This window comes from Schistocerca serialis, chromosome 4, assembly GCF_023864345.2.
Source record: "Schistocerca serialis cubense isolate TAMUIC-IGC-003099 chromosome 4, iqSchSeri2.2, whole genome shotgun sequence".
NCBI lineage: Eukaryota > Metazoa > Arthropoda > Insecta > Orthoptera > Acrididae > Schistocerca > Schistocerca serialis.
In genome coordinates, this window is record NC_064641.1 from 316,083,288 (window position 1) to 316,109,659 (window position 26,372).

The window sequence follows — 26,372 nt, forward strand, 5'->3', positions numbered from 1 at the left end:
CAACAAAAAGAGTTCAATAGCTGAAGGAACACTAGGCCAGAGAATAAATATGAGAAATCAAGCCACCGAACATAGGGTTAGCAATCCATACATACTATAAAACTATATGTACGTTTGTATTTATGTACGTTCCTTATCTCCTCCTAAGCCACTGGACTGATTCCAACCAAACATGGCACACATTCCAGTTACTGTCTAGAATCCTCACTGTTGCGGTAAGAGTGACCACCTGGTTACAGGGGCAGGGTGGAAAAGCAGCGCAGCTCACGACACGCGAATACCCGTAATTTATTCTTCCACTACTTGAGAATAAGAGCACTTAGTGACTTGCAACAAACTTTACACATCATTTCAAACCTTTAGGAAACATTTTCTCCCTGACAAATCCCACAAAATGATAGAAGGAGAAATTTTTTCCGCTAACTACATTTTCGCTCTTCATGTAGTAAAACTACTGCATGGAGCACGACGTTTCAATTCATTACTTATTTACTACTAACCATAGTCGCGTTACATTTTGTTGACAATATTAACATATAACACTGAATTCACCAGCAAAATTACGTCATTGAACGACACACAAGTCTCGCGCCATGAAATCGTGAACACTGAGATAAAACTGTCGCAGCATGCATTACGTATAAATTTGTTACTTCTTTCCTACGAACTCTATTCGCAACACATTTTGCAAGTAGTATCCACATACGCCATGAATGTATCTACAAAAGTCTATTACTGTACGACACATAGTTCAGGAGAAATGACGTCAAATACTGAGTCGAATGAGAAACTGCCTTATCATGTATAACGTATAAATTTATTCTTCTTTGCCACTAATTCTGTTCGCAATACATTTCGCAGACAGTCAGTATATGTGCCGTTGAATGTACCTCGAAAAATATAGCATCAAGTCTCTGGTAATCTATCAGGGGCAGCGAGACAGCAGCCGGACATGAAGTACTTGAATAGCGATAATTGAAACCAACCGCTATGTTGTAATCTAACGTCTTTTATTCAAAACGTGCTACCAGTTTCGATACCGTCTGACCACTGGTGAGCTTCTTACTGTTACATACGGAATCTAGTTGATTTTGGACATGCTGTACTCTACCGCGCATGCTGGCGTAACATGGTTGATATGTTGTGCTGTTTCCAGTTGAAGACTCCGCTGATCTTCGTCAGTGTTGTTCGTATGTTGATGGCAAACTACGGTTGAAGCCTGAAGATGACAATTTAAACGTCGAAATCAGTAGGATATTTCGAATTAAACGGCGTTAGATTACAATACAGCTGTTGGTTTCAATTATCGTTACTCAAGTACTAAATATATCACTCTACGACAGTTATTCAGGAGAGACGACGTCATAAACACAGAGAAGCGTCAAAAAGTGATTTATCATGCACGACGTTTTAATTTATTACTTCTTTACTTCTAACTCTATTCACAACACATTTCGCAGCCAATAGCCACATATACCACTGGATGCACTTGCAAAATTATGTCATTTTGCAACACATAGTTCAGGAGATACGACGTCATTAACATCGAGCTGCATGAAAATTAAACTGCCTGGCGAAATTCGCTACAGATACTGGTGAAATATGTGCATAAATACGTGTGAAATATGTGACATGTATGTGAAATATATACGTGTGTACGTGGGCCAAGCTACGGCTAAAAGGCTCATCCTAAACCCCTGGAACGACTTCAACCCAGTTTGGTACACGTATTAGTTAGCGTCTGCAAAGAAAGTACTCTGGGGTAAGAACCACCAGCCTCCTACTGAGATGGTGGTGATAACTGGGATAGCGGTGATAACATGGTGAGAGAACTGAGGAGAAGGAGATGGACAGAGAGGGTATGAAGGAAAAGGACACTGATTGGGGGGGGGGGGTGGAGAGAGGAAGAGGGGAAGTGTACAGAGAGAGGGGAGGAGACGGACAGAGAAAGGAAAGAGAAGACGGACAGAGACATGGGGGAAAAGACATGGGCGACGAGAAAGTGGGCAGTGGGGCGACGAGGAGTTGGAGTGAGAGAGGGGAAGGAGGAAATGGACAGTGACTGGGAAGAGGAGGAGATGCACAGAGAGAGGGGAGGAGATGGGACACAGAAAGGAAAGGAGGTAGAGAGAGAGAGAGGGAGAGAGAGAGAGAGAGAGAGAGAGAGAGAGAAGAGGGAGAAGGAGATGGACAGCGAGAGGGGGTGGACGAGATGAGCAGAAAGAGGAGAAAAGAGAAGATGGACTAATTACAGACTGGACTAAATATGTACCTGGGCAACGCCGGGTACTCAGCAAGTGATACAGTTGAAGTACTAAGGTGTAGAGTTTTACGTACAATACAACACGACAGAAGTGTATTTCAAAGTACAGAGCACCACTTGCTGGTATAACTTTACAGAGAACCGCTGTAAAAGTGTTCAACGTCACCAGAACCTCTCTCTCTCTCTCTCTTGGTGTGCCGCCTTGCAGGGACCCACATCACGAGTGGTTTCCACAGAACAAAGAAACCATGATGTCAGGCACCAGGAACGCCCGGCACCAGGAACAGCCGCTGTTGTCCGCAAGACAACTCCGGGCGGACGTCCCTCGCTGCCACCGGAATGAAGTCCACCGCGCGACGGCTCGCCGTCCAAGGCACCACTGCCCCTGCCGGTTCACTCGCTGGTCATTCAAAGACCTGTCCAACTCATACTCTCGTGAGCCCAAGATCTCTCCTGGCCAGCCCTGGACGATACGAGCTCTGTCCACGGCAGTCCTCTCCACGGGCCGCAAAACTTTAGCCGCACCTATTAGGCGAGCACGGCACCAACACGTAATTCGCCACGGCCAACAAGCAGTCGATAATTTGGGCTGGATGTGTGTGATATCCTTAGATTAGTTAGGTTTAAGTAATTCTAAGTCTAGGGGGCTGATGACCTCAGATGTTAGTCCCATAATGCTTAGAGCTATTTCAACAATTTTTTGACAATAAGCAACATTTGCATCCTGGAACGTAAAAACGGCACGGAATAAAAAAATGGTACCCGTTCAGGTGAAGATTAAAATGTCCATCTTTCAATGGTAGTGTGTGCCCTTACAATTGTGTCCTGAAGTTTCAATTTCCTATGATTACTCGTTTTCCATGGTGGCCTTCACAAGAAGCGAGAGTTTAATTACAACTACGCAGTACTTTTACACGAGACTTCGCAGCATTTGGTTAACGGAGCACCAAAATATAATATTAGCAGAAGCGTTTCAACTTTCCAGATAACTTGTTTCACATTTTTGTCCGGCATCACCTTGTTAAAAAGACCATATCCAATTGCCTGACTGGCGTCCTTTCATGTTGCGGACCTAGGCCAGTTCCGGAGAAAGTACTATGACGGTGATTACAGTTATTGGCCCCCGAACAACAGCGATACGTGGTCACCTACAGCGACTTCATTAATATGAAAAACGCGGACATTTCTTTTTTGGGAAAAAGCCATTCCGGGTGACGACACTTTGTGTTATCAGTGCGGGAATACCATAGAACGTATCTGACGCTCGAGTCTAATAACATCCCACAGAAGCAGTTCCCTGAAAGTTTCACGTTATTGTACGAACATTCTGTGTCTTATAGTAAAATGGGGGAAGACTATCAAGAGACATCCACCATCTTAGCTTTTCTCTACTTTTTATTAATCCAGCCAGGAAGCTTTTTGGATTTACATGGGGGGGGGGGGGGGAGACACATAAAGATTTCGTCTGAGCGGATTTTTGAATACTCATTCATGTACCGCTAAAGTGTCCTTGCAGTGACATTCAACGTTAATGTCGAACGAAATGTAGAAGTAGAGTTTGATTCAATAAATGCTGAGGAACATGTAAGGTGCAGCGGAGTGTGCGCTGGTCCCGAGCTCGAGTCTCGGTCCGGCACACAGTTTTAATCTGCCAGGAAGTTTCAGCCTTAAGCCGTCTGCACACGGGCCGTACTTTCGAACATCAGCGTTGAGCGTGCCCAGTTCAACGGATGTATCTGGCTCTCAAATCACAAGTTTCTCTATGAAATGGATGGGCGTCAAATTCCTATGTTAACTCTATTAATACGCACACATCCTCACTTGTCCATATGCTAGTCACTGTTCCTCTTCAGTAGCAGGAGCAGTACCAGTTATTAGGTATTCTTCCCACCCCATTTACGTACCCGGTAAGGATCTCGGGAAGAATGATAACTTCCACCTTCTCGACGTGATATAATTAATCTAATCTTGCCCAAGTGATCGATGCTGGAGAGATACGTAGGTCGTAGCATATCTTTAGATTCGTCATTTAAAACTGCTTAACTTGAAACTTGGTAATTAGATTTTGGCGGTATAATTTACGTCTATCTTCAACTGTCAATTCAGTTTCTTCAGGAGCTCGGTGTCAGTCTCCCACGGGTTAAAACATCTTGTGAGTATACGTGCTGTTCTCTATGTACGTTCAATATCGCCTGTTAGTCCTTTTTGGTAAGGGCCCCACTCATTTGAACAAGGTACTAAGATGGCTCGCACGACTGCTATCTAAGCAGTCTCGTTTATAGACAAATTGCATGTACACCACGTTATTTGCCTACGAGTAAGCCTGTTTCATTGTTCCATTTCATGTCCCTACACATAATTACGTACATGTATTTCTGTTAGTTGACGGATTCCGATTGTAATTTATAGAGACTTTAATCATAGAATGCTACCTAATTTGAAGCAAATGGCCAATTCTTGCGCCACTTTTAATTCGTGTCAGTATCCGACTGAATATCTGTATAGCTCTTCATTCAAACAGCACTTTATGATAGGTAACTTCATCATCCGAAAAATTCTTACGTTACAATTAGCATTACCAACAATGTCGTTAATATATAGTATGACCAGCAAAGTTCCCTAGGACCCACCTGAAGTTTCACCTTCATCGGTCCAAAATAGTATGCTGCATCCTTCCTACCAAGAAATAATCCAAATTTCGCGAGATATCCCATACAGTCGTACTTCGAATAATAATTGCATGTGTGGAAATCGAGAGCACTGCATCTACCTGATTGCTATGATCCACAGCTCTTAGGATTTCATGTCATAAAAGTGCTAGTATGGTTTTAAGTGACCTATTTTCTACAGCAAATGAATGACAAGAATATTCGACAGTAGTTTTGATCACTTCTGCTATCTTTCTTGTAGAAGGGTGTCACTGGGCTTTTTTCCAATTACGGGCCACGGGTTTTTGTTCAAGGGATCTACGACACATCGTAGTTAAAAGAGGGGTAAACTCGGCAGCAAATTCGGTACAGAATCTCATAATGATTCCGTCGGAATCTGGAGTTGTTGAAAGGCGCCGACACTAGTATGTTAACGAATCTTTGCAGTGCTGCAAGCATTAAATTGAGGTAAAACCGCTGGATTTTTCTTTGTAAAGGAACGTATAAAAATAGACTTCAGCATTTCTGCTTGAAAATGAACCTGTAAAGCTTCGAAACTAGTCACCTAATAAATAACTGCAACTGTTGACAGAACCATTAATGGACGGAATTTAAATAAAGATAGCCGTTCCATGTCAACGAAATATTGAAACTGAATACTCAATCCTTGTGCAGGACGGAAAACATAGATGTTAGGAAGACGCGAACGGTTGCCTGATGAACGTCACCTACGTAAACACAAGACTGGCTTGGAAGTATGACTCGCCAAAATAATTGAAAGAAGATTCAAGATTCGCGCACAACATTGCGGACTCCAAATAATTAAAGAAAGCGACTGGTGATTTAGTACGCAAGGTACTAAGCAAGAAAAATGTTTTAGACGTCATGATTAATGATATTAACACACAAGACATTTACAAAACTCCAATAGTTTAAAACAAACAATCAAATCATAAATGGAAAGAAAGGAGCGTATGGCACTGTTGGCCTGGAGACCTCTTCCGGGGAAGTTCGACCGCCGAGAGCAAGTCTTATTGCAGTCGACTCCACTCTGGGCGACTTGCGTGCCGGTGATGAGTATGAATGATGATGTGTACAACACAATACCCAGTCCACGAGCGGAGAAAATCTCCAACCCGGCCGGTATTCGAGTTCATCACTAACCCATTAACTCAGTTTTTTTTTTATATATCGGTCGCCCTCTACCATAGACCATTAATGCAAATTTCGCATTGTTACTTGTCTTACAACTCTACGCAAACGCGCTGCTCTCGGACGATAGGCGAAGGACGTCGACGACTGCTTTGGATGTGTTGAGAGGCAATGTCTGGATATTTGGTCTGCCGGTTGGTTTACCGATAACTCCGGGCCGCATTCTTATTATAAATTTTCAGCTACAAATCCAGGTCGTAATCAGCCTCCTTCTCTCTCAATAAATTTTGGACCAATCACGATTCCTCCTTACCAACCACACCGCAGCACACACAAGAACCAAATAGCATGAAATAGCTTCAAAACCATAGGCCGTATTGTCCACACTGGTCGCATGAATCGGCAGAGTCACTGCTCGCACCAAGGAACGTCGTTCAGATAAATCACTGCAGCCGAACAACGAATGTCTTCTCCACAGATATCGACCAGTGGTTACATCTCACCACTGAAAATACTGATCACGAGGTAAAGAACGCTTAACACATGCAGAACTGGAAGTTGACCATTATTGTAACAGGCAACTTCAAATGCGTTTGCGATAGCATCGCCGGCCGGAGTGGCCGAGCGGTTAAAGGCGCTACAGTCTGGAACCGCACGACCGCTACGGTCGCAGGTTCGAATCCTGCCTCGGGCATGGATGTGTGTGATGTCCTTAGGTTAGTTAGGTTTAAGTAGTTCTAAGTTCTAGGGGACTTATGACCACAGCAGTTGAGTCCCATAGTGCTCAGAGCCATTTTTTTGCGATAGCATCATTTCCCTCTTTACGAGTAAAGGGAAACTTCTTCCATACTTCTTCTCGACTCGGCGCTGCCTCAGAACGGTCCTGGAAAGTAATAAATGGGGAATAAATCCCCTTTGCGCCGGTGGAGATATTAATGTAAGACAGGCGGTAATCCCGCAGCAATCTTGCTCTCGATCGCGCAGGGCGCGGGCCGCGCTGCCTGCGTGCTTCTGAATGGCACCAGCACATCCCAGCCGAGGCCAGCCACTGCAATACAGCGACCGTATTCTCATCACGTCCCTGCTGTGGATTTCCCGCCGTGCGGTCATGAAAAATTAACAGCGATGTTGAACTCGGCCTGACAGCCAATCAACCCCCATAAAAAAATAAGCACCTAAATGGTTATAATTTTGTCACGGTTTTTGCTACAAGTCAGGTCCCCTTCACCCTAAGTGTCATACACCTTCGCCAGAACTTGCATTATTATCGACGTGAGCTTGACGTGATGGTCACGACACATTGTGTACTTGGATGCACTCCTGGGGGAGGCTCTGAATTAGACTAACTCAAAACTGTCATCTCTCTTCAGGTGACATAATGCATCTTAAGTGCAACTCTTAAAAGTGGAATTGAATGGTCGTTTGAAATAAATTTAGGGATTAAGTAGGTGCCCGGAAATTGCGACTGTGGCTCCGCAACGGCTGTAGAATATTTCAGAACAAATGAAAATTTGTTTAGGACCACGAATCGGATCCAGATTTCTAGCTTGTCACACCCTGTCTCACCCTGTGCGGAAAGCACGGAAATATAGTGCGCGAACAAGCGAGAGTACACCAGGAGAAATTGACATTCGGGCAGTTTTTGGAAGCGTGTTCGGATAACCGAAGTTGTTCACGCGACTTCTAGTGAAAAACGGGAAATCCGGGGTTGAGACCCAATTCAGCGCAGATGTTGACTTGTTCTTAAACATTCTACAGCTGATGCTGAACCATAATCGCATTTTGCGAGTTCATTCTCAATTAACTGTGGCTATTGATTGTTGATGCAGTATCTCAGACACCGTCCTTCAGAAAATATGGATTACACTATACAGGGTGTTACAAAAGTACGGCCAAACTTTCAGGTAACATTCCTCACACACAAAGAAAGATAATATGTTATGTGGACGTGTGTCCGGAAACGCTTACTTTCCATGTTAGACTCATTTTATTACTTCTCTTCAAATCACATTAATCATGGAATGGAAACACACAGCAACAGAATGTACCAGCGTGACTTCAAACACTTTGTTACAGGAAATGTCCAATATGTCCTCCGTTAGCGAGGATACATGCATCCACTCTCCGTCGCATGGAATCCCTGATGCACTGATGCAGTCCTGGAGAATGGCGTATTGTATCACAGCCGTCCACAATACGAGCACGAAGAGTCTCTACATTTGGTACCGGGGTTGCGTAGACAAGAGCTCTCAAACGCCCCCATAAATGAAAGTCAAGAGGGGTGAAGCCAGGAGAGCGTGGAGGCCATGGAATTGGTCTGCCTCTACCAATCCATCGGTCACCGAATCTGTTGTTGAGAAGCGTACGAACACTTCGACTGAAATGTGCAGGAGCTCAATCGTGCATGAACCACATGTTGTGTCGTACTTGTAAAGGCACATGTTCTAGCAGCACAGGTAGAGTATCCCGTATGAAATCATGATAACGTGCTCCATTGAGCGTAGGTGGAAGAACATGGGGCCCAATCAAGACATCACCAACAATGCCTGCCCAAACGTTCACAGAAAATCTGTGTTCATGACGTGACTGCACAATTGCGTGCGGATTCTCGTCAGCCCACACATGTTGATTGTGGAAATTTACAATTTGATCACGTTGGATTGAAGCCTCATTCGTAAAGAGAACATTTGCACTGAAATGAGGATTGACACATTGTTGGATGAACCATTCGCAGAAGTGTACCAGTGGAGGCCAATCAGCTGCTGATAGTGCCTGCACACGCTCTACATGGTACGGAAACAACTGGTTCTCCCGTAGCACTCTCCATACAGTGACGTGGTCAACGTTGCCTTGTACAGCAGCAACTTCTCTGACGCTGACATTAGGGTTATCGTCAACTGCACGAAGAAATGCCTCGTTCATTGCAGGTGTCCTCGTTGTTCTAGGTCTTCCCCAGTCGCGAGTCATAGGCTGGAATGTTCCGTGTTCCCTAAGAAGCCGATCAATTGCTTCGAACGTCTTCCTGTCGGGACACCTTCGTTCTGGAAATCTGTCTCGATACAAACGTACCGCGCCACGGCTATTGCCCCGTGCTAATCCATACATCAAATGGGCATCTGCCAACTCCACATTTGTAAACATTGGACTGACTGAAAATTCACGTTCGTGATGAACACTAACCTGTTGATGTTACGTACTGATGTGCTTGATGCTAGTACTGTAGAGCAAGAGTCGCATGTGAACACAAGCACTGAAGTCAACATTACCTTCCTTCAATTGGGCCAACTGGCGGTGAATCGAGGAAGTACAGTACATACTGACGAAACTAAAATGAGCTCTAACATGGAAATTAAGCGTCCACATAATATCTTTTCTTTATTTGTGTGTGAGGAATATTTCCTGAAAGTTTGGCCGTACCTTTTTGTAACACCCTGTATTTCTATTTATTCTCCTGTGAACGGACTATACCAAAGAAAGAAGCGGGCTGTAAATTTAACAAAAAATGGAAGACGTGGAGCAAGAACTTCCTTTTTGGGCCTCTGACTCCAGTCCGCCCTAGGTTTGGTTTCTGTGAGTTGTTCCCCTTTCGAACCATCACGGTAATCGCGTACGGTAGCACGCTACTTCTAGGATTCCGAAAAGCGCTCCGGGCTAGATCGAATTCACCGATGAGCGGTGTGCCAACCAGCCGGGATATAGTTTTTAGGTAGTTTCTCACTTTCTAAAGGGTGAATACCAGGCTGGTACATACTGAAAGTATCATTGATAAGATTGTTCTAAATTAATTATTCAGCCAACCTGCATCTGACTGCGTCTGTGAACTTGTTTCTTGCAGTCCTCCATTTTGCCAGAAATGCAACATGTATTTGACTCTGCAATAAAATTTAAGAGAATAATGCCGTTTGTGCAAGGGTATTAAGATGGTACTGGGAAATTAACTTTTGGTCCTGATGTTTACTTGGTTCTTTCATTGGTGGGTAACTTTACTACTCATTTTCATATTCAATTTAAGCAAAGGATTTGGATTATGCTTCCGGTTGTTAGATTTAAAGACAATGTTGATCCCTATATATATATATATATATATATATATATATATATATGATAAAGTAAATCTTGCTACTCAAATTCAAATACATTATAAAATAGTACGTATGTTGGTAGGTTCTACAGATCCTCCTAAACCAATGATCGATTTCAACCAGTCTTGCTATACGTATCACTTACTGTACGCAAATAACAACTACATGGTTACGAACCACTAACCTGTCAAAGGGGGCATCGAAGCTCACATTGAGCAAATAGCAGTCTATATTCGACCAGTATTTGAGAATGAGAGCCCTTAGTGACTTAAAACATGTTTTACATAAGCGCTTGGTAAAATTTTTTGTAAGATTGTTTCGTGCTACAAAAATGTTGCAAATGGTAGGTTTTGTGTATGAGTTAATATATATATATATATATATATATATATATATATATATATTAAAATATTATTTTAAAATATTTATTTTAAAATATTTTAATACATATATATATATATTATTTTAAAATATTTTAATATATATATATATTTTAACTCATACACAAAACCTACCATTTCCAACATTTTTGTAGCACGAAACAATCTTACAAAAAATTTTACCAAGCGCTTACTGTGTCAAACCTTGGACATATAAATCCTAACTCTGAATATTATCTAACACAACCGATTTGAAATCAGTATATATCTTTTCTCATTTACGTGCTAAGGTTTGGTCTGGGGCAGCGAGCGGGAGCTACCTTACAGCTGTCACCACACGTCTGCTTCCTCGGAGCACCTAGCTGCGACTCCTCGGTTTTTTACTGCACGCGCCCGGCTCTCTTAACCATCAAAGAACCTCCTACTCAAAGATATTATACTCGTTCCACCTTGTGGTTGGCAACTAGCGACTGCGTTTTGACTCACTTTCACGATTCGTATATATTCTTAAAAAGTTCCCTAACTTTCACAGTGGGTAACAATTGACGCAGAGAGATGTGCATAAATTCGGCCCCTGGGGAGGGAGTGTCGTGAGGGAGGTGGGGGCTGTGCGGGGCGCTGGAGTTGGTGGCGACAGCAAGGGTATCAGGTCACCGTCTACTGCCAACATTGCCAGATCCAGGGTAACGTGGCGATCTCTTGAGTCACGGGATAGGGACAGGATAAAGGAGAAGAGACTTGACCTTTCACCTATGGAGGCCACGCCGAATTCGTGCAGGCGCTGCGAGAGAACATCACAGCGGTGCAGCACCGCTTGGAGAGAGTCCTGCACCTCACGCGGAAGTAAAAAGACAGTAAGCGCTGTTATGATGGAATCCATGTGGGAGCCCTCTAACAGAGATTTCAATTTTGCAATTGACGAGCAAAGGACACGAGCTGTAACCTTGTGAAACCGAACAAAGAACGTGTTAAACTATGCATCTTTCTCTCTTCTACCATCTTTCACGGTCATTCATATGTAAAACTATGGAGATTTGAACGTTTGCTCAACAATGATTTTAAGCTAAAGATTCTCCGCCAGCGACATTCAGATATTACCAAACTCTCTGTTTATGCTTTTTATAATAGATAATGTAGACATTAACCGAGATGTCTTGTTGATTTTGTACTGTTGGAAATTGACAAACCGCATGTCACACAAGTGACAGATCATCATCCGTTCATCCGTGTTCACTCTGTTAGCTACAGTCTTTGCCGTAAAACGGAGCTGTATTAATATACACGTGGCAAAGACCTGAGGGTGAAACTGATGTTGCTATTGCGTTATTTGCTCATTGTGTCTCTCAGTATTGGTGAGTAAGTGACGTGAAGATATTATGTGGGTCCGCAATTGCTGCCTCTTACAGTATTTCTTGCAGTCAATTCACATCAGCAATACAACTCAGTCGCTGTCCTCACAACTTTCGCTATTTGATGTATCTACAAACACTCCTGCCAGGCCAGAAAACTCTGGTAACGCTGGATCACAGGCATCTAAATCTGATTATTGCAACTTCCTCAGTAATTCTTCAATACACTAGTCGTTTTTCGATTTTACGATATCATCCCATGCCACTGGTCGAAGGTAGGTGATCCATTTGAAGTACAACTATTTATGTTCATTTTATATGATAAAGTAAATCTTGCTACTCAAATTCAAATACATTATAAAATAGTACGTATGTTGGTAGGTTCTACAGATCCTCCTAAACCAATGATCGATTTCAACCAGTCTTGCTATACGTATCACTTACTGTACGCAAATAACAACTACATGGTTACGAACCACTAAGCTGTCAAAGGGGGCATCGAAGCTCACATTGAGCAAATAGCAGTCTATATTCGACCAGTATTTGAGAATGAGAGCCCTTAGTGACTTAAAACAAGTTTTACATAATTCCAAACCTTTACAAACCTTTCCTCGCTGACATCCGCCATAAAATGATGGAAGGAATAACTTTATCGATAACTACTTTTTCGCTCTCCGTGCAGTAAAACTGCCGCATCAGGCATGGCATTTCAGTTTTACAGCTAACTCCCTGCATAATAGATTTTGTAAACAGTATCCACAAATACCACTGAATTTAAATGCAAAATATATGATTATAACAAACAGGCCAGGAAAAATGACGTTTGAACACAGAGAGGTATGGAAAATTGGTATTATGTTTTATTACATATTTACTGTTAACTGTATTCGCAACACAAATATGCCGCTGAATGTGTCCACAAAACTGTATCATTGTAAGACATGTAGTTCAAATTTGACGGCATAGACAGTGAGTTACAAGAAAAAGAAACTGCAGGGTGAAATTCGGTAGAGATAGAGCTGAAATATGTGTACAAATACAGAACAGGCCGGACTGTCAGAAACAGTTCTAACACGTTGCCTTTTCCCAAGCGTACCATACACTGGAGTGAAGGTTTCATAGTGTAATGTGAAAAGCTGCTTTTACACTATTAATTTATTTATAAACACTGACCGCTGCCCACACAGTCGACTAACATCAGGTCCATGCCAATACTGTTTTGTTCCCACTTCGTCACCACTTTTTGCTTTCCTGGAAAACTTATTTAGTATCCCGTCAAGCTGGCCGGAGTGGCCGTGAAGTTCTAGGCGCTACAGTCTGGAGCCGCGTGACCGCTACGGTCGCAGGTTCGAATCCTGCCTCGGGCGTGGATGTGTGTGATGTCCTTAGGTTAGTTAGGTTTAAGTAGTTCTAAGTTGTAGGGACTGATGACCTCAGATGTTAAGTCCCATAATGCTCAGAGCCATTTGAATTTTTGAACCGAGCCCCTTCGGTTTGCAAGAATTTTTTACTTACTAGTGCGAATCCATTCTATGGGTAGTTTGGTTCGGATGAGTGATCATCCTTTTTAGTGAAAAGTAATCTGCACAAATGAAGGCTAGTGTCAGAACAACACTAGCAGTTGATACACTAATGGGTGTTGTGTGATGTCCTTAGGTTAGTTAGGTTTAAGTAGTTCTAAGTTCTAGGGGACTGATGACCACAGCAGTTAAGTACCATAGTGCTCAGAGCCATTTGAACCATATCCCCTCGTACTGACTGAGGTAAGCGCACAGTGATGGCAGTAAGTTAAAGGCAACTATCGCAGAGTTTTCGTGGCGGCTCTCAAAACTATAAATGAAGAAAACATAGCGCGAAAGAGTATTGCTAAACGAGAGATTTTTAGTATTATCTAATTTTTTTATATTTCTGATAAACCCCTACTCTGTGGAATCCAAGAAATCTTTCAGTACGTAGAGTGTATTGCTTAACAGGTACTTTTAAATTCTCCTGTAAAACATGTATTGAAATCTGTTCAATTTCCTTACACAGTTCACTGAAAAATTTCATCTCTTGACGGAAAATGATCTGTTGAGCTTTAAGTGTGTTCTTTCTTGGTAAGGTAAGTCCTCTTCGTGTTTTACAGAGCTGCTTGTGCATTAACAGTGAAAGTTATTTTTAAGCACATAACCGACAGGTAAGTGTACTCCCATAGTTTTCATAAAATATCCAACGTTTAATTGGCTTTTTATAATGACTACGATTTCTTAATATTATAGTTAAGGGTCTTCCTCTAGCTTAAAAACTACACTCCTGGAAATTGAAATAAGAACACCGTGAATTCATTGTCCCAGGAAGGGGAAATTTTATTGACACATTCCTGGGGTCAGATACATCACATGATCACACTGACAGAACCACAGGCACGTAGACACAGGCAACAGAGCATGCACAATGTCGGCACTAGTACAGTGTATATCCACCTTTCGCAGCAATGCAGGCTGCTATTCTCCCATGGAGACGATCGTAGAGATGCTGGATGTAGTCCTGTGGAACGGCTTGCCATGCCATTTCCACCTGGCGCCTCAGTTGGACCACCGTTCGTGCTGGACGTGCAGACCACGTGAGACGACGCTTCATCCAGTCCCAAACATGCTCAATGGGGGACAGATCCGGAGATCTTGCTGGCCAGGGTAGTTGACTTACACCTTCTAGAGCACGTTGGGTGGCACGGGATACATGCGGACGTGCATTGTCCTGTTGGAACAGCAAGTTCCCTTGCCGGTCTCGGAATGGAAGAACGATGGGTTCGATGACGGTTTGGATGTACCGTGCACTATTCAGTGTCCCCTCGACGATCACCAGTGGTGTACGGCCAGTGTAGGAGATCGCTCCCCACACCATGATGCCGGGTGTTGGCCCTGTGTGCCTCGGTCGTATGCAGTCCTGATTGTGGCGCTCACCTGCACGGCGCCAAACACGCATACGACCATCATTGGCACCAAGGCAGAAGCGACTCTCATCGCTGAAGACGACACATCTCCATTCGTCCCTCCATTCACGCCTGTCGCGACACCACTGGAGGTGGGCTGCACGATGTTGGGGCGTGAGCGGAAGACGGCCTAACGGTGTGTGGGACCGTAGCCCAGCTTCATGGAGACGGTTGCGAATGGTCCTCGCCGATACCCCAGGAGCAATAGTGTCCCTAATTTGCTGGGAAGTGGCGGTGCGGCCCCCTACGGCACTGCGTAGGATCCTACGGTCTTGGCGTGCATCCGTGCGTCGCTGCGGTCCGGTCCCAGGTCGACGGGCACGTGCACCTTCCGCCGACCACTGGCGACAACATCGATGTACTGTGGAGACCTCACGCCCCACGTGTTGAGCAATTCGGCGGTACGTCCACCCGGCCTCCCGCATGCCCACTATACGCCCTCGCTCAAAGTCCGTCAACTGCACATACGGTTCACGTCCACGCTGTCGCGGCATGCTACCAGTGTTAAAGACTGCGATGGAGCTCCGTATGCCACGGCAAACTGGCTGACACTGGCGGCGGCGGTGCACAAATGCTGCGCAGCTAGCGCCATTCGACGGCCAACACCGCGGTTCCTGGTGTGTCCGCTGTGCCGTGCGTGTGATCATTGCTTGTACAGCCCTCTCGCAGTGTCCGGAGCAAGTATGGTGGGTCTGACACACCGGTGTCAATGTGTTCTTTTTTCCATTTCCAGGAGTGTATATTCATGTTTTGCGCATTTGTTCCCCTGAAAACGATTACATTCTTCGGGTGTACATTCAAATAGTGTGTAAATAAAAGGCACTGACTACTACACACTGACATTCGTATTCCAACTACATAACATGCTGATCATATGCTGTTTGCGTATAGCTTTGTTTTTCACATCAATTAATTACGCTGCATGACTAGAAATACGAAAAATAAGAAATAGAAGTTAAGCATTCCTGTGTATCACCACAGGTTGAGCGAAAGAAAATTGTCTGTTCTGTTTCATCAAAGCTTAGAAGACTTCCAAATTCCCTCAATGGAGTGTCTTGTCTTCTTCCAGAATTCCCCCGCCGTATTATAATGAAATGAAATGATCATGTGGCATTATAGTACAGCAGACCTCGTCTGGGGTAGTTCGGCCGACTGTTGCAAGGTTCCTTGATTGACGCCACTTCAGCAACTTTCGTGTCGGTGAAGGTGAGGTTAAATGATGAGGACACACAAACACCCAGATCTCGAGTGAGGGAAATTTCCGACTCAGCCGGGAGCGAACCCAGAACGCCAGCAGCTCTATTAACCACGAGATGATGATCCGCGTACATATGGTATAATTAGATGCACCCACCATTGTTACCGACGATTAAGTAGTTATTTGTAAAGAAATGTTCAAGAAAACTCACTATCCACCTGTTTGCTCCATCACAAAAGTTCTCTCTTGGGGGTGAGGAGCGAACCAGCTGTGGCCCACCAAACCATGCACATCGAAATAATAATAATAATAACAATAATAATAGTAACACGTTTTAGGCGGTGAGGGAAGCTAATAGAATAACTGTCGCCCACAACTCAACTTACACAATCCAAGTTCCCAACATTAATTCTCCTGAAATATCAGGACGCTCAAAGTAAGCGAAATCTACAAAAAATTACAAATAATTCAATTCCAAACATAAAATCCAAGTCACTGTTCAAGAATCCAAATAGTATCACGACGCAATACACTTTCAAACTGCAAAATATTTTCATGCACTTATGAACCGCATGACGATGCAGATGTCAATTGGAAACCATTGCGTTAATGATACGTAACGTATATCCACAGGACATGTGGCCTGTAATTGAAAAGGGTCATAATGATCTCTCCATTGGCAAAAGATTCCCGAATAGGCCGCCACTGGGATCTCCGGAAGGGGACTGGCAAGGGGGATTTGACCATGAGAAAAAGACTGAGTAACCAACGAATGGAAAACGTTCTACCAGTGGGGCGTAGAATGTCAGAAGTTTGAAATGGTAGGGAAGCTAGAAAATTCGAAAAGGGAAATGCAAAGGCTCAATCTAGATACAGTAGTAGTCAGTTAAGTGAAGTAGAAAGAAGACAAGGATTTCTGATCAGATGTGTACAGGGTAACATCAACAGCAGCAAAAAATGGTATAACAGGAATGGGATTTTTTATGAATAAGAAGGTACGGCAGAGAGCGTGTTACTGTGAACGGTTCAGAGATACGTTGTTCTTGTGAGAGTCGACAGCAAACCAACACCGACAACGATAGTCCAGGTATACATGCCGACGTCGCAGTCTGAAGATGAAGAGGTAGAAAATGTATATGAGGACCATGAAAGAGTAATACAGTACTTAAAGGGAGATGCAAATATAGTTGTCATGGGAAACTGGAATACACTTATTGGGGAAGGAGTAGAATAAAAGATTGCAGGACAATATGGGCTGGCGACAAGAATGAGAGAGGAGAGAGGTTAATTGAGTTGTGTAATAAATTTCAGCTAGTAATAGCGAATACTTTGTTCAAGAATCACAAGAAGAGGAGGTACACTTGGAAACGGCGGTTGATACGGGAAGATTTCAGTTACATTGCATCATAGTCAGAGAGAGATTCCGGAATCAGATACTGGATTGTAAAGCATAACCAGGAGCAGATATAGACTCAGATCACAATGTAGTAGTGATGAAGAGTAGGCTGAAGTTAAAAAGATTAGTTAGGAAAAATAAATACACAAAGAAGTGGGATACAGAAGTACTAAGGAATGACGAGATACGCTATAAGTTCTCTAAGGCTATACATACAGCAATAAGAAATACCTCAGTAGGCAGTACATTTGAAGAAGAAAGTATAACTCTAAAAAAGGCAGTTACAGAAGTTAGAAGGGAAACATTGGTTCAAAGAAGGTAACAGCCAATAAATCACGAGTAACAGAAGAAATACTTCATTTGATCGATCAAAGTAGTAAATACAAAAACGTTCAGAGGTTTTTATGGAACACAGAAATACAAGTCACTGAAGAATGAAATAAACAAGAGCGCAGGGAAACTAAGACGAAATAGCTGCACCCAAAATGTGAAGAAACCGAAAAAGAAATGATTGTTGAAAGGACTAAATCAGCATATAGAAAAGCCAGAACAACCTTCAGCGAAATTAAAACCAATGGTGATAACATTAGGGTGCGACGAGTGTTCCACTATTAAATGGAGAGAAGAGAACGGATACGTGGAAGAAGTACATTGAAGGCCTCTATGAGGGGGTAATTTGTGTGATATAATACAGGAAGGAAGGAGTCGATTTAGAAGAGATGGGAAATCTAGTATTGGAATCAGAATTTAAGAGAGCTTTGGAGGACTTAAGATTAAATAAGGCAGAAGGGATGGATAACATTGCACCAGAATTTCTAAAATCATTGGGCGAAGTGGCAAAAAAAACACTATTTACGCTGGTGTGTATAACGTATGAGTCTGATGACATACCATCTGACTTTCGCAAAAATATCATGCACACAGTTCCGAAAACTGCAAGTGATTTCGAGTGCGAGAATTGTCGCAGATTCAGCTTAACACTTGTGAGGGCACCAGCATCCAATTCGCTGACAAGAATAATATACAGAAGAATAGGAAAGATAATTCGGGATGTATTAAATGACGATCAGTTTGGCTTTAGGAAAGGAAAAAGCAACACTGAGGCAACTCTGACATTGCGATTAGTAATGGAAGCAAGGCTAATGAAAAACAAGAAACAGGATTTGTCGACCTGGAAAAAGCGTTCGACAATGTAAAATTGTTCAAGATGTTCGAAATTTTGAGAAACATAGGGGTACGCTGTAGGGAGAGACGGGTAATGCACAATATGTACAAGAGCCAAGAGGTAATAATAACACGGTACGACCAAGAATGCAGTGTTCGGAGTAAAAAGGGTGTAAGATAGGGCTGTAGTTCTTCGCCCCTACTGTTCAATCTGTACATCGAAGAAGAAATAATAGAAATGAAAGAAAGTTCCAGGAGTGTGATTAAAATTCAAAGTGAAGGGATATCAATGATACGATTCGCTGATGACATTTCTACCCTGAGTGAGAAGAAGAATTACATGATGTTCTGAATGGAATGAACAGTCCAATGAGTACAGAATATGGATTGACAGTAAATCGAAGAAAGACGAAACTTAAAATCGGGTCGCTAGTAATGAAGTACAGGAATTCTGGTGCCTTCTCAGCAAAATAATAAATAACAGGCGGGGCAAGTAGGACATCATCAGCAGATCAACACCGGCAAAAAGGGTATTCTGGCCAAAAGAACTCTACTAGTATCGAACATAGGCCTTAATTTGAGGAAGAAATTTCTGACCACGTACGTTTTTAGCACAGCACTGTATGGTAGAGAAACATGGAACAGATAAGAATCGATGCATTTGAAATGTGGTGCTACAGACGAATGTTGAAAATTAGGTGGACTGATAAGGTAAGGAATGAGGAGGTTTTGCGTTGGATAGGACATCTGTTAAGACATCAGAGAATGACTTCCATGGTACTAGAGGGAGCTGTAGAGGGCAGAAGCTGTAGAGGAAGACAAATTGGAATACATTCAGCAAATAATTATGTACGTAGATTGCTCTGAGATGAAGGGATTGGCACATAAAAGGATTTCGTGGTGGGCAGAATCAAACTAGTCAGAATACTGATGACTCAAAAAAAAATTACATTGTTACGGAGTTTATGATGATTTTTATCCTACATAAATGTTTGTGCTGTGCTAGATTTATGTACGTAGTTATTTCATTTGTCAAAACAGTTAAAAAAGGTCCAATAAGTTGTGAAATGCTAACCACTGTGAAGATCGAAACTGTTTTATTTGCAACAGTGAGCTTCACCTTTCAGCTTTTTCTCTACATAGTCGTCGTTCCGACTTAGACATCTGTCGTAGCATTGTACCAACTTTCCAATACTCTTGACACAGAAGACAACCGGCTGTACTTGGCGCCAATTCTCTACGCTTGTCTACAGCTCGTTCGTCTGTGCCAGAAGGTTGTCATCAAAGCCAGCGGTTCATGTGAGAAGAGGTGAAACTCAGGGGAAGCCAGCTATGGGCTGTGTTGTGAGTGATCAAATACAAAACGGTGCAGCAGCATCTTCATTGCTCCCGCAGAGTCCGGCCGAAAATTGTCATGAAGAAGGAAACGCGTGGAAGCTGTGTTATGTGGGCTGCATGACATCAGGCGAAATCTTCTACCAGACCCTCATACCTGGAGGGAGATACTATTTATCTGGGCATGTTTACCTGCTCACTGTGCTCTCTGAACTGGAAAGAGCGACGTGACGTGATCGAAGGGCGTACTAGAGATATTGCCCAACACATTTGTCCAAAGCTTCATCGTATTTGCACAATGGTTTCCGTTTCGCACCCGATCGGACCTTACTTACTCAACATCCCTCGTATAACTATTTCATTCATTATGTTGAATCATATTATGTAGGTACCCCCCCCCCCCATGAACCATGGACCTTGCCGTTGGTGGGGAGGCTTGCGTGCCTCAGCGATACAGATAGCCGTACCGTAGGTGCAACCACAACGGAGGGGTATCTGTTGAGAGGCCAGACAAACGTGTGGTTCCTGAAGAGGGGCAGCAGCCTTTTCAGTAGTTGCAAGGGCAACGGTCTGGATGATTGACTGATCTGGCCTTGTAACAATAACCAAAACGGCCTTGCTGTGCTGGTACTGCGAACGGCTGAAAGCAAGGGGAAACTACAGCCGTAATTTTTCCCGAGGGCATGCAGCTTTACTGTATGATTACATGATGATGGCGTCCTCTTGGGTAAAATATTCCGGAGGTAAAATAGTCCCCCATTCGGATCTCCGGGCGGGGACTACTCAAGAGGATGTCGTTATCAGGAGAAAGAAAACTGGCGTTCTACGGATCGGAGCATGGAATGTCAGATCCCTTAATCGGGCAGGTAGGTTAGAAAATTTAAAAAGGGAAATGGATAGGTTGAAGTTAGATATAGTGGGAATTAGTGAAGTTCGGTGGCAGGAGGAACAAGACTTCTGGTCAGGTGACTACAGGGTTATAAACACAAAATCAAATAGGGGTAATGCAGGAGTAGGTTTAATAATGAATAGGAAAATAGGAATGCGGGTAAGCTACTACAAACAGCATAGGGAACGCATTATTGTGGCCAAGATAGATATGAAGCCCACGCCTACTACAGTAGTACAAGTTTATATGCCAACTAGCTCTGCAGATGACGAAGAAATTGAAGAAATGTATGATGAAATAAAAGAAATTATTCAGATTGTGAAGGGAGACGAAAATTTAATAGTCATGGGTGACTGGAATTCGAGTGTAGGAAAAGGGAGAGAAGGAAACATAGTAGGTGAATATGGATTGGGGGACAGAAATGAAAGAGGAAGCCGCCTGGTCGAATTTTGCACAGAGCACAACATAATCATAACTAACACTTGGTTTAAGAATCATGAAAGAAGGTTGTATACATGGAAGAACCCTGGAGATACTAAAAGGTATCAGATAGATTATATAATGGTAAGACAGAGATTTAGGAACCAGGTTTTAAATTGTAAGACATTTCCAGGGGCAGATGTGGACTCTGACCACAATCTATTGGTTATGACCTGTAGATTAAAACTGAAGAAACTGCAAAAAGGTGGGAATTTAAGGAGATGGGACCTGGATAAACAAAAAGAACCAGAGGTTGTACAGAGATTCAGGGAGAGCATAAGGGAGCAATTGACAGGAATGGGGGAAATAAATACAGTAGAAGAAGAATGGGTAGCTTTGAGGGATGAAGTAGTGAAGGCAGCAGAGGATCAAGTAGGTAAAAAGACGAGGGCTAGTAGAAATCCTTGGGTAACAGAAGAAATATTGAATTTAATTGATGAAAGGAGAAAATATAAAAATGCAGTAAGTGAAACAGGCAAAAAGGAATACAAACGTCTCAAAAATGCGATCGACAGGAAGTGCAAAATGGCTAAGCAGGGATGGCTAGAGGACAAATGTAAGGATGTAGAGGCCTATCTCACTAGGGGTAAGATAGATACCGCCTACAGGAAAATTAAAGAGACCTTTGGAGATAAGAGAACGACTTGTATGAATATCAAGAGCTCAGATGGAAACCCAGTGCTAAGCAAAGAAGGGAAAGCAGAAAGGTGGCAGGAGTATATAGAGAGTCTATACAAGGGCGTTGTACTTGAGGACAATATTATGGAAATGGAAGAGGATGTAGATGAAGATGAAATGGGAGATACGATACTGCGTGAAGAGTTTGACAGAGCACTGAAAGACCTGAGTCGAAACAAGGCCCCCGGAGTAGACAATATTCCATTGGAACCACTGACGGCCGTGGGAGAGCCAGTCCTGACAAAACTCTACCATCTGGTGAGCAAGATGTATGAAACAGGCGAAATACCCTCAGACTTCAAGAAGAATATAATAATTCCAACCCCAAAGAAAGCAGGTGTTGACAGATGTGAAAATTACCGAACTATCAGCTTAATAAGTCACAGCTGCAAAATACTAACACGAATTCTTTACAGACGAATGGAAAAACTAGTAGAAGCCAACCTCGGGGAAGATCAGTTTGGATTCCGTAGAAACACTGGAACACGTGAGGCAATACTGACCTTACGACTTATCTTAGAAGAAAGATTAAGGAAAGGCAAACCTACGTTTCTAGCATTTGTAGACTTAGAGAAAGCTTTTGACAATGTTGACTGGAATACTCTCTTTCAAATTCTAAAGGTGGCAGGGGTAAAATACAGGGAGCGAAAGGCTATTTACAATTTGTACAGAAACCAGATGGCAGTTATAAGAGTCGAGGGACATGAAAGGGAAGCAGTGGTTGGGAAGGGAGTAAGACAGGGTTGTAGCCTGTCCCCGATGTTGTTCAATCTGTATATTGAGCAAGCAGTAAAGGAAACAAAAGAAAAATTCGGAGTAGGTATTAAAATTCATGGAGAAGAAATAAAAACTTTGAGGTTCGCCGATGACATTGTAATTCTGTCAGAGACAGCAAAGGACTTGGAAGAGCAGTTGAATGGAATGGACAGTGTCTTGAAAGGAGGATATAAGATGAACATCAACAAAAGCAAAACAAGGATAATGGAATGTAGTCTAATTAAGTCGGGTGATGCTGAGGGAATTAGATTAGGAAATGAGGCACTTAAAGTAGTAAAGGAGTTTTGCTATTTGGGGAGCAAAATAACTGATGATGGTCGAAGTAGAGAGGATATAAAATGTAGACTGGCAATGGCAAGGAAAGCGTTTCTGAAGAAAAGAAATTTGTTAACATCCAGTATTGATTTAAGTGTCAGGAAGTCATTTCTGAAAGTATTCGTATGGAGTGTAGCCATGTATGGAAGTGAAACATGGACGATAAATAGTTTAGACAAGAAGAGAATAGAAGCTTTCGAAATGTGGTGCTACAGAAGAATGCTGAAGATTAGATGGGTAGATCATTTAACTAATGAGGAAGTATTGGATAGGATTGGGGAGAAGAGAAGTTTGTGGCACAACTTGACCAGAAGAAGGGATCGGTTGGTAGGGCATGTTCTGAGGCATCAAGGGATCACCAATTTAGTATTGGAGGGCAGCGTGGAGGGTAAAAATCGTAGAGGGAGACCACGAGATGAATACACTAAGCAGATTCAGAAGGATGTAGGTTGCAGTAGGTACTGGGAGATGAAAAAGCTTGCACAGGATAGAGTAGCATGGAGAGCTGCATCAAACCAGTCTCAGGACTGAAGACCACAACAACAACAACAACATTATGTAGGTGATATTCAACGACAAGAGCATTTTCACAAAAACGATTCAGTTCAAAAGTCAAAGAGTAAACAGCTCTTTCTGAAAGTAATTTTTGTCCCACATTTGGCGTTAAATTCTCCAAATTAATAAATATCATGTGATTCACACTTTAAAAGTAGCCTATTATTAATTCTGAGTATATTTCCATTCTAAATTTCTTCCAAATACGTTCAGCCGTTTCAGGGTGAAGGAATAACAGACATACAAACAAACTTTGACATCTATACACAGAAGAGCGAAAGAAACTGATACACCTGCTTAATGTCCTGTACGGCCCAAGCTAGTACGCGGTAGTGCCGCAACATGACGTGGCATGGACTCAAGTAATGTCTGAAATAGTGCTAGAGGCAACTGATACCATGAGTCCTGCAGGACAATGCATAAATCGGGAAGAGTACGAGAAGGTGATCTCTTCTGGACAGCACTTTGCAAGGCATCCCAGATATGCTCAATTTTGATCACGTCTGGCAATTTTGGTGGCCAGCGGAAGTGTTTAAACTCAGAATAGTGTTCCGGGAGCCACTCTGTAGCAGTTGTGGACGTATGGGGTATCCAATTGTCCTGCTGGATTTGCCCAAATCCGTCGAAACGGACAATGGACATGAATGGACGCAGGTGATCAGAGAGGATGCTTAAGTACGTGTCACCCGTCAGAGTCGTATCTACATGTATCAGGGTTCCATATCACTCCAACTCACGCGCTCCAACCCTTTACAGAGCCTTCACCAGCTTGAATAGTACCCTGCTGACATGCAAGGTCCGTTGATTCATGAGGTTGTCCCATACCCGCACACGTCCATCCTCTCGATACAATTTGAAACGATTCTCCGACCTCGCGACATGTTTCCAGTCATCGACAGACTATTGCCGGTGTTGACGGGAACGGGCAAGGTGTAAAGCTTTGTGTCGTACAGTCATCAAGCGTACACGAGTGGGTCTTCGGTTCCGAAAGCCCATATCGACGATGTTTCGTTGAATCGTTCGGAGGCTTACACGTGTTGATGGCCCAACGTTGAAATCTGCAGCAGATTGCGGAAGGACTGCACTTCTAACACGTTGAACGATTGTCTTCAGTCGTCGTTGGTCCCGTTCTTGCCGGATCTTTTTCCGCCCGCAGCGATGTAGGAGATTTGACGTATTACCGGATTCCAGATATTCACCGTACACTCGTGAAATGGTCGTACGGGAAAATCCCTTCATCGCTACCTCGGAGATGCTGTATCACATCGCTCGTGCGCCGACTATAACGCCCCGTTCAAACTCACTTAAATATTGATAACCTGCGATTGTAGCACCAGTAGCCGATCTAAGAACTGGGCCAGACACTTGTTGTCTTATGTAGGCGTTACCGACCGCAGTGCCATATATTTCCCGTTTACATATCTCTGTACTTGAATACACATGCCTATAGCAGTTTCTTTGGCGCTTCAGTGTAATGTACACTGATGACCCAAAATATTGTGATCACCTGCTTAATAGCTTGTTTGTCCACATTTGGAACGAAACACATCACTGATTTAGCAAAACAGGGGTCCAATAGTTTATAGGTAGGCTTGTGAGGGTATATTGTATTAGATGTCCACGCGCAGGTTGTGTAACGCGAGTACATAACGGGACGCTGATCTGCGTACGCGGTGATAGCACCCAACATCGACCCAGACGGGTTCCACAGGCGAATTTGGTCGCCGAGACACCAACGTGAGTACACTATAATGCTCCTTAAACCACTGTAGCACGGTTCTGGCTCGGAGACACGGACAATCACACTGCCGACAATCCGATGCAGGTGGTTCGCAGCTGTCAGCGTTTCTTCGATTTCCACTGCAGGTCCCATGTAAGTGTAGGATAATGTCTCCCATAGTACGATACTGCTCTCACCAGTCTGCATCCTTGGCACGCTGCCCATTTCTAGCCGCAGTTCACCTCGATGACGGCGTTTGTGGAGATGACTAGCGACATAGTGTAGCAAAGATGTGATTCACCCAAAGAGCCGACACGTTTCCACTGATTGACGGTCGAATCCGATGGCCCCGTGGCCATCGTAGTCGTAATTGACGATGTCTTTGGGTCAACACGTGAACACGTAGGAGTGTTCTGTTGCGGAGTTTCGTATTCAATAAGTACAAATAAGATGAAGAGTTTGCTCCGAAACACTTGTGCGTGCACCAGCATTGTGCTCTTTCATCAAAGATGCCACAGATCACCATCTATCCTACTTTACGAGGGAGTGGAGTCACCGAACCCCACGTTCTGTCAATAGTCGTGGACGTCCAACCATTTAGCGCCTAGTGGTACTTTCATTGTCCTTCTAACTCTTTCCGTAGATGCTTACGACAGTAGCACGTGAACATTCGACCAGCTTCGCTGTTTTCGTGATATTCCTTCACAAGCTCTGCGTAATACTAATCTACCCTATTTCAAAGTCGCTTATCGCAACGCATTTCCCCATTTGCAACTCTAATCTTCACTGGTGCGATCCGCCGTCCGTGTCTGCTCAATTTACATACTTTTGCTACCGCGTCACGTGCCTGCAACACCACCAGGTGACATCCAACGTCGCGGTGGGCAGTGGTCTTAATGTTTGGCTCTTCAATGTTTATGGGATAACTTCGATATATCACCATTTTTTCGGTGACACTCGCTGTCAGCCTCAAATCTAGCACACCGTCCTCAATGTCAGAGTCACTTAAATAACTAAAAT

The 26,372-nt window shown here is 43.3% G+C and overlaps 1 protein-coding gene across 1 annotated transcript in view; it reads left to right on the forward strand.

Annotated features, from left to right (window-relative positions):
- The window catches only part of LOC126474414 (glutamate receptor ionotropic, NMDA 2B-like), a 555,314-nt gene that overhangs the window by 308,389 nt on the left and 220,553 nt on the right, over positions 1 to 26,372 (forward strand). The window lies entirely within an intron of this gene.